The sequence below is a fragment of the Arachis duranensis genome, chromosome 2 (genome assembly GCF_000817695.3).
Source record: "Arachis duranensis cultivar V14167 chromosome 2, aradu.V14167.gnm2.J7QH, whole genome shotgun sequence".
Lineage (NCBI taxonomy): Eukaryota > Viridiplantae > Streptophyta > Magnoliopsida > Fabales > Fabaceae > Arachis > Arachis duranensis.
Window position 1 is genome coordinate 11,333,627 of NC_029773.3, and position 9,180 is coordinate 11,342,806.

General features: G+C 38.8%; 1 pseudogene; it reads right to left on the bottom strand.

The window, feature by feature from the left end:
- Nucleotides 1-8,218: 8,218 nt before the first annotated feature.
- LOC107473446 (soyasapogenol B glucuronide galactosyltransferase-like) lies at nucleotides 8,219-8,812 on the bottom strand (annotated as a pseudogene).
- Between the last annotated feature and the right edge of the window lie 368 nt (nucleotides 8,813-9,180).

Sequence of the window (9,180 nt, forward strand, 5' to 3'; positions counted from 1 at the left end):
CCGTCCTTCACCATCAATCCAATTCGCTCTCTCTCTCTCTCTCATCCACTCGCCGCCACTCACTCCCTCCCTCTGTTCGCTTGCATAACCGCAGCTGCCGCCATCTTCACCGCCACCGTCCACGGCGGCGCCTCTCATTGATTCTGCTGTCCCTGCCCCAATCCCAATTCCCCTTTCCATTCTCGGTTCTTCCCCGCTCCCAGGTTCCTGCTCCAATTTCTGTTCTCTTTAATTGTTCATTTCTGTTAGTTACGGTAATTTTCTGTTAGTTAGTCTGAATTCAAATGTTGTATGTTAGGATTAGTTAGAAATAATTGCGGTTAGGTAGCTAGGGCTGGATAGAGGATTCTAGGCTTGATAAGTGCTCCGTTTGTGTTCATATTCTGTTTGATCACCTGTCTGATGAGTGCTAATTTTAAGTTGCTCTGTATGCAATCTGTGTTACCTGGATGCTATTTCGTTGCCACTGTGATTAATTGATATTGTAATGATGCTATTTGTGCTATTTTACTACCCGGGAACGTCTGATTTTAAGCCGAGATGCTGCCCAATTTTCAAGAAATTTAATTTCATTTTGGTTTCTATTACGAATTTCGGCTAATTCTCGTTATTTTCGACTTCCGGGATTTGTATTAAACATTGTAAACATGATTTGTGTGCTTGAAAGGTTCATCTCTCATCATACTACTAATTTCTAATTCCACTTTTCTAAATCACTGACTTCTTTACTTACCAACTTCACTTTTCCTTGCACTTTAACCCTTTTAACCATTCTTTTGAGTCATGATGATGAACATGCCTATTCCTTAAGAATTGTGCACATTGTTTGAAACATTGAATTCTTGGTTTATGGCTATGTTTTCTGTCTTACCTGCTGTCCATGTTTCAGGTTTAATTCACATCATGTTCGCTTGCCATCTATTTTACATCCTGAACATGTTTTACTTGCTTCGTGCTAAGTGCCTAATTGCCTATATTCGATTCTATTTTTCAGGATGTCGGATAAAGGGAAAGGAAAAGCATCATCTTCCAAAAAGAGGAAGAAAACACCAAACCCCACTTTTGCCTCACTACTTGCCTATGCTCAAAACCCTCTAAATGACCTAGACAAAGCAAACCAATTACTACCGGCTCAGGATACGGTCAAATTCCCCAATCTCTATTGTGAACTCAGATTCCCAAGCTACAATTCAAAGAATTTGAATACTGAGAAGAAGCTGGTTATTCCATCAGATTTGACCGACATCATCCACCAGCGTATTGACCGGATGGGTTTGGCTTTTCTGGATAGGGACTTGAGCCGGGTGAACCGATCTTGGGTGCAGGAGTTCTACTGCAATTTCTTCCGCCATACCCTTGATTCGGTACTTGTTAGGGGGATTAAGGTACCCATCACAGAGCAGGCCATAGAGGATGCCCTTACTTGCCGGCCCAAGACCAGTCACACTGATGCATTCATGCAGGCCGAGATAGACCTTCATTGCATGACCTTTGATTTTGAGGCATTGAGAGCAGTGGTAGCTACTCCGGATGCTCCTTGGGTTATGGATGCCGATAACACGGCACCCAAGGGGATGCACTTTAGTTATCTGAGCCGAGAGGCCAAGACTTGGCAACAGATCTTCGCTCATTACGTCATGCCTACGACTCACTTCACAGAGATCCCAGTTGCTATGTTGATCTTGATCAGCTGTGTGATGGAGGGGAAAGAGGTTTATTACCCCCAGCTGATCAGGCGGTTCATGTGGAGAGCCCACATCCGAGGTCTCTTTCCTTTTCCGGTCTTGGTCACTCAGATGATTCAGTGGGCCGGAGTTCCGTGGCACCAGGAGGATGTATCACCACCTCCACCGCTCCCTCAGAAGGAGCCAGTTACTATTCCATGGGGCTCCTGGATGCACGAGAAGCCCGCCTCGCGCCGCCGATCTCGAGCCAGAGCAGCGGTTGAGGGAGCTGGACCCTCTTCATCATCCGCCCCTGCAGGAGCATCTACCGCCGCCGCACCTCAGCCGATTTACTTGTTAGTTCAGCGTCTCTTCTGGTACATGGAGCACAGCAAGCGCCAGATCATGCGTCGCCTGGATCGGATTGACCAGATGTTTGTGGCTCAGGGCCTTGAGCTGCCCCCTCTACCAGAGTCTTCCGGTTCCGATGAGGAGACCCATGAGGAGGAGCATGCAGATTTACAGACTGAGGGTATTCATGTGGATGAGCCAGCACATATGGAGGCACCACCTCAGACGCAGGAGTCTCAGCCAGTACCACAGCCACAGCCAGAGCCTATCGGTGTACCTATCCCTGATCCTCAAGATTAGCATCGAGGACGATGCTTGATCTTAAGTGTGGGGAGGTAGCCGGTGGCATCATTAGATACCGATGAACATTTTGGCCACTTTTCTAGCTATCTTACTTTGCATATCCTTTGTATGTATTTGATGTATTTTGAGTTTATTTTGGATACCTTTACTGCTTATTTTGGATTTTAGATATTTTGATGCTTTTGGATATTTTTAGATGTTTTGGATGATAGATTCTATACTTTAGTTGGATTTCTCTTTATACATTTTTGCATATCTTTCTTTTTAAGTTTGTGGTTGTGATTAGAAATCACACTTTGAATTGCAAACACTTAGTCACCCTTTTTGCATAAGAAATTGGTTTTAAGCGGAAAAGGAAAGGGTGAACTGAGGGAATTTTTGAATTTTTCAATCACAATAATGCTTAGTCAAATATTGAGATTTTTCAGGAAATTTAACTATAGGGCATCAACCCAATTGATTGAAAGAAAATTTTTAGTGGAACTTGCTTGAATTCATACTTTGTGAAGCATGTATGGAACTAAGAACACAAGCTTGTGAGACTTGAGCCTATTGATGTGGTTACATTTTATAACCACTTATTTTCCATTCTTGTGTGAAATTGCTCTCTTTCTATGATTGTGATCCTTGATTTGCTTGATTCTATATGTCCATTTATTTCTTGTATTTGTGCATTTGTATGATTGAGGCCATTGTTTCATTAGCCCACTTATCCAAATAGCCAACCCTTTACTCTCCATTGTTAGCCAATTTTGAGCCTATGCTTAACCAACTTATTCTTATTTTAGCACATTACAAGCCCAAGGCGGAAAACCAATGAAAGTCCTTGTTTGGATCTTTGATTAGTCTAGGCTAGTGAGAGTGTTTATTATTCAAAGTTGGTGAGACTTGGAAACATTGGATGGGATAAAAAGGGGTAGTACACTTTCATGTTTAGGAATTGGGTACATATTCATGTATTGATTAAATGTATAGACCTTATGCATTGATGTTCTTGTATATAGTTTGAAAAAAAAAGAAAAAAAAGAAATGAAAAGAAAAAAAAAAGAAAAAAGGAAGAAATAAAAGTGAAAATGAGAAAAACAAAAGAAAAAGGAAAGAAAAGAAAAGAAAAAAATTGTATATAGAAAAAGAAAGAAAAATAATAAAGAGGGGACAAAATGCCCCAAAGTGAAGTCAATAAAAAGGAATCAATGCATAGGTGTTATGAATCAAATAAGAATGCATGAGTACGTAAGAAAAAGTGAAGAATGGGTAGTTAGAGTAGTTTGAATTTGTATAGGTCATTATGTAGGTTAGGTGGGAAAGTCTATACTAATCAAAGATTGAACCTACCTTGACCCTAACCCCATTACAACCTAAATGAAAGACCTCATGATGAATGTATGCATGCATTGAATAAGTGTAGATTGTTAGAAGAAAATCAAATTTTGGGAAGCTTGAATAGAAGAGAATTGAGTGAATTAACCCTTAAACACTTGAGTGAATAGAGCGGATACACATCCGGTGAGGGTTCAAAAGTTCAATTACATGTATTCACCCATATTATCTATAATCTTGCAAGTTTGAACTCTTTTTGATAATTCAATACAATTGTGGTATGGACTTAACTCCTATTGCCCTAATTATTGTGCTTTCACATGTTCTCTTGGGAATTGATTTGTTTGAACTAAGCATTTGCATTTACCCTAGGTACTTGCATGTAGATAGGACTCATATAGTTTAGTTGTATTCAATAAATGTCACACCCTTTAGTTCCTTTTTATTTTAGCATGAGGACATGCTAAGGCTTAAGTGTGGGGAGGTTGATAAACCCCAATTTGACGGTTTATCTTGTATTGAATTTAGAGTATTTTGATAACCTTTTCTCGCATTTAGCCTATGAATTGGCATGGTTTTGTAATCTCTCCCGTATTTGTGCCTAAGTGTAAAAACATGATTTTAAGCCTCTAATTTGATAATTTTAATTCATCCTTGATTCCATAAGATGCCTTGATGTGTTTGCTAGTAATCTCAGGGTAAAATAGGCTAGGCATGGATCAAAGGAAGCAAGGAAGGAAGCATGCAAGTGGAGGGAAGCACAAAAAGCCAAAGAATTGATCTCGGCCAAGCACGCGTACGCGCACAAGGCGCTCGCGCGCACATCGCAGAATTAGCCAGGGACGCGCACGCGTACCGTGCGCGCATGCGTCGTAGTCCGCATGTGATTCTGTTATTGCAACACGTGCCTGGCAATTTTGGAAGGTTTCAGCAACCAACTTTGGCGCCAAAATGCATATAAGAGCCAAGGATTGAAGGGGATTGACACACATTCACATCCATAGATCATTTTCTCAATTCTCAACCATTCCTTGGTGAGATCTATTACAACACTCAATTTACTTTGTTCATGTTGTAGATCCTCTTCTCTAATCTCATTAGTGTTTGTAATTGTTCAATTCTCATAGATCTTAGATTTAACTTTGTTGTTTTGGATTCTATTAATTCATTGAAGATCTCATTTTCATTGTTGTTCATTGTTGATTGTTGTTAATCTCTTGTGTTGAATCACTTTGATTCTAAACCTCTTCTCAATTTTACTATGTCTTTCATTCTTGCTCTCCAAGTGTTTGAGAAAATGCCAACTTTAGATATGGAGTAGCATCCCCTCACTTGGCCTAGTGGTTGAGTCATTGGAGACACTTGAATAATGGATGTCAATTGTTGATTAAGAATTGAGAATTGCTAATTGACTTGGAGTGCACTAAAGCTAGACTTCCCTAGGGTAAGACTAGGACTTGTGACTCAAGTTAGTTACTTTTACTTGACTTTCCTCTATAATTAGGGGGTTAACTAAGTGAAGCAACACTCCTTTGTTATCACAATTGAAGGAAGCTATAGTGATGGAACTTCCAATGTTCAACCTTGGCCAAGGCTTTTAATATTGATTGATTGTTGTTTTCTTTTGTTAGCACTTTTATGCCACACTCTTCAAGCCACAAAAGACCACTTAACCAATAGCATGCATCCTTGTAGCATTCCTAGGGAAGAACGACTCGGGACTAATACTCTCGGTTATAGGTTGTAGAATTGTTTGATGATGGATTTTGCGTCGGTTTAGACTATACTACGATTGATTACTTGATAATTTCTATACCGGCAAAAAATTCATTTATCAGCGTCGTTCATCCATCTTCAGCGTTCAGCCTCATCTTCTCAAACCGAGCCTTCGTCGTTCATCCATCTCCATCGTCATCTTCATCACTGCCCTTCATCGCACCCAGAAAATCCTAACCGCCATCATGCCGTCATCTACTTCACTGTCGCCACCCTTCGCGCTCAAGATCGCAACCAGGTTCATCGTTGTGTTAGCCAGCTCGCCATTCCTCTTACTGTCCTTCTCGCCATTCTGGTCGTCGTGCTGCTCGCCTCTCTCTGTCGCGGTTCTGCTCGCCTCTCTGTCGTGGTTCTGCTCGCCGTGCTGCTCGAAGGTTAGTCCTCAGTTGTGCTCCATCTTCGTTTTTTTAAAATGCTCCATCTTGTTGTGCTGCTGTTTTAATTTGAAAAATAGACGATTATTGAATGTTTTCTGCTGTTTTATTGATTAGTGATGAGGTCTTGCTGTTTTAATTTGTAATGAAGAAAATCGGATGATTATTGAATAATGTTTTCTGCTGTTTTATTGAATTGATTAGTGGTTAGCTCTTGCTTTTTATTGAATGATTTCTACTGTTTTCTGCTGTTTTAACTGCATTCTATAATTATTGATGTTATTGTTCTTGGATTTGTGTTTTATTGAATTGATTAGTATTATATTTTATTTGAAAGATTAACTTATCAGTATTTCTATTTTTCTTTTTTTTCTTTTTTTATTTGAAAAAGGATTAGGCTACGCTTTTGAAGTGTAACGATAAGTCTTTAATTTTTGGCACGCTTTAAAAGCATAGCTGTATATCCATCTTTCGGCACGTTTTAAAAGTGTGGCTGTATATCCATCTTTGGGCACGCTTTAAAAGCGTGGCTGTATATCCATCTTTCGGCACGCTTTAAAAATGTGGCTACAGGGTTATACATACAGCCATGCTTTTAGGCGTGCCAATAGATAAAAGTATGGCAAAAAGTAAAGCGTACCAACAGATCAAGAAAAGCGTGTCGATAGATCAACCGGCACGCTGGCAGATGTGACCCTTTCAAAAGCGTGCCGATAGCTTAAAAAACGTGGCAAAAAGCTATCAGCACGCTTTTTTGCTACTTTCGGTACACTTTAAAAACGTGGCAAAAAGTTTATTTTCTTGTAATGTCCTCTCCACAATAAGTAAGGTTTGCACCGAATTGTAGTAGAAAAGAAGAAGAAAAATTTTGTTGTGATGTAAGGTTTTCTTTTCCTTTCTTTTTGTCCCTTTTTTTTTTTGCATGGTATATTGTAAACTTATAGTGCTATGGTGCTATTGAAGTATTGATTCGATCAAGTTATTTAAATAATCACATTAAATTTGTATAATAACTTTTTTTTAATTATTCACAACTTTTATTAAACTTTTCTCAAATTTAAAATTCAAAATGTGATGATTTGAATTTATCAATTCAGGGAGCCATTCACATGAAGTTGTCAAAAACAACTTTTTTTAAAGACACTTTATATCTACCAATTATCTATTGACACATTACATAGTGATTAGATTTGGTTTAACATGGTCGATTTTTAACCAAAATTAACAACCCGGATTGATTTATATAAACCGAACCAGGTCATGCTTAATTTTTTTTTAATTTGAAAACCTTATCCCCTTTCTCTTTTGTCCCTCTCTCACTCTCACTAAACTCGAGCTCTCATCTCTCTCACTGGAATTTGGCTCACTGGCTCTGGCACTCAAGCTCTCTCTCGCTCTTGTCTCCGGCCTCTCTCACTGTCTCGGGTCTCGCACTCAAGTTCGTTGTCGCTCTTTGGGTCGTTAGTCACCACCATCTAGAACTCAGTCTCCCTCGTTGTCGCCGCCAGTAGAAGCAGCAGGTCCCGAAACTGGTCGTTGTCATCGCTCCCTATCTCGTCACCGTCTCACACTCAGTCTCGCGCCTTCGTTGCGCTCGTTGTCGCCGGCTACAGAATCCCTAGGTCCCGGAGGTGGTCGTCGCTGTTGTCTTCTTACTTCGATTCTCACTGTCAGCTTCCTTCTTACCAATAGCCAGCTTCGTGCAACAAGAAGCTGGTCCTAATTTGGTGAGTTCCAACTCCCCTATTCTTTAGAAATTTTTTATTGTAATATTTTAGATATTTTTGTTTATTCTTTGGGTTTTTGATGTTTTGTTAGAGGATTTTGTTTTTTTTTTTTTTTTCATGTGCTGTTAGGATTAGCTATTTCAAGGATCTGAATTGAAAAATTATTTTACTCGTATTCTTGAGGATGATCTGAAGGTGATGTCTATGTCCCTATTCTATAGGTAGGCAGTGATATTTTTATTGATTTTGTTATTGTCACAATGAAAATAGTAACTAAATATTATGTTTTTTTCTTTCATACCTGTTCATATTGTCTATTCTTTTCTCATTCAAGTCTTCATACTGGATCACTGTTTAATTATGTCATGTAGAGGTTTAGTGTCTATTAAGCTAGTTTGTAAAACTGCTTTAAAAGAGAAACAATGCAATGATTTTGCAAGTAGGTTTAGGGAAGTTTGTTACTTATTATTTTGTTCCCGTCATAGGTGATTTACAACATATCATTGTTGTTAAGTTAATGTACCTGAAGATATGTTAAGCCAATTTGTTTCTGTAAACAAGTATCAAGTCCGATGTATGTATTACAATAGAAAATTAACTCTCTTGATAATTTCTAATTTTAAAATTCTATAAATTTATCAATTTATATTTTAAATTAGTCAAATGCTACTTTTTCAATTGATATATTCTTTGGCTTATCAATCTAGGATTTTTGATAGTAGATTATCAATGTTGATATGTCTACTCTCTTTATAATAGATGTTATTTTGACATTAGTATTTTCTTAATAATCAAATACGCAATTTCTTAACTGAGTGTTGTGCCGAATGAGCGAAGCAGCTTCCAATAAGTAACATTAACCTAGGAATCCCCAACCTGGCTGCAGCATCTACAGTCCAAGGGTAGAACATGTCAGTGACAATGCAATCTGCCTCTAGTTTCTCAAACAATTTCTCAATCTCCTTTTCCAGCTGATTCAGTCCCTTTGCAATTTCGGAAAACATGTCCGGTGCCATATCGGTGTTGAATGTTTCTACACCAACAGGAAGACCGACTTCTGTAGCCGGGAACTTAACGATGTGAGTTCTGATTAAACGACCGAGCGAGGAGTCGCGGCCGACGGAGCTCTGGAACAATGAGGCGGTTATTGGGGGTGGCTATTATGGTAACATCGACCTCGTGCATAGCGAAGAGTCTGGCTATGTATGTCTACCATTGATATGATGTGGCTTGTTGATGTGAATGGTAAGAACATAACTTTTATCTTAGTATGAACTTCTTCATTTGCAGATTCCATAGAATCGGTAATAAATTAAAGTTCATTATTCAAATTTAAGTTGTTGCTTGAATTTATTGGAAAGATATCATATTTTTCGTAAGAAAAAAATGTGTATACATCTTGGTAGTTGTGCTTATTTTGATTGATTATGAATTATATATAGGCTATCATCAAGCCTCGGTATGTTGACCACATTCTAAAAGCAAGGCAAGGGAATATGGGGCAGGTGCTTGATCAGAAACATGAGAGATAAGAAGACAGAGCTTTGTGCTGATCTAGAGCTTAACCAGGTTATAAATCATAATGTTGGTGATCTTTCTGGTAGAGAGTTCTGAAGGTTTGTCATTACAGTTGTTGCCATCCAAAATGCAGAGATATATATGTTT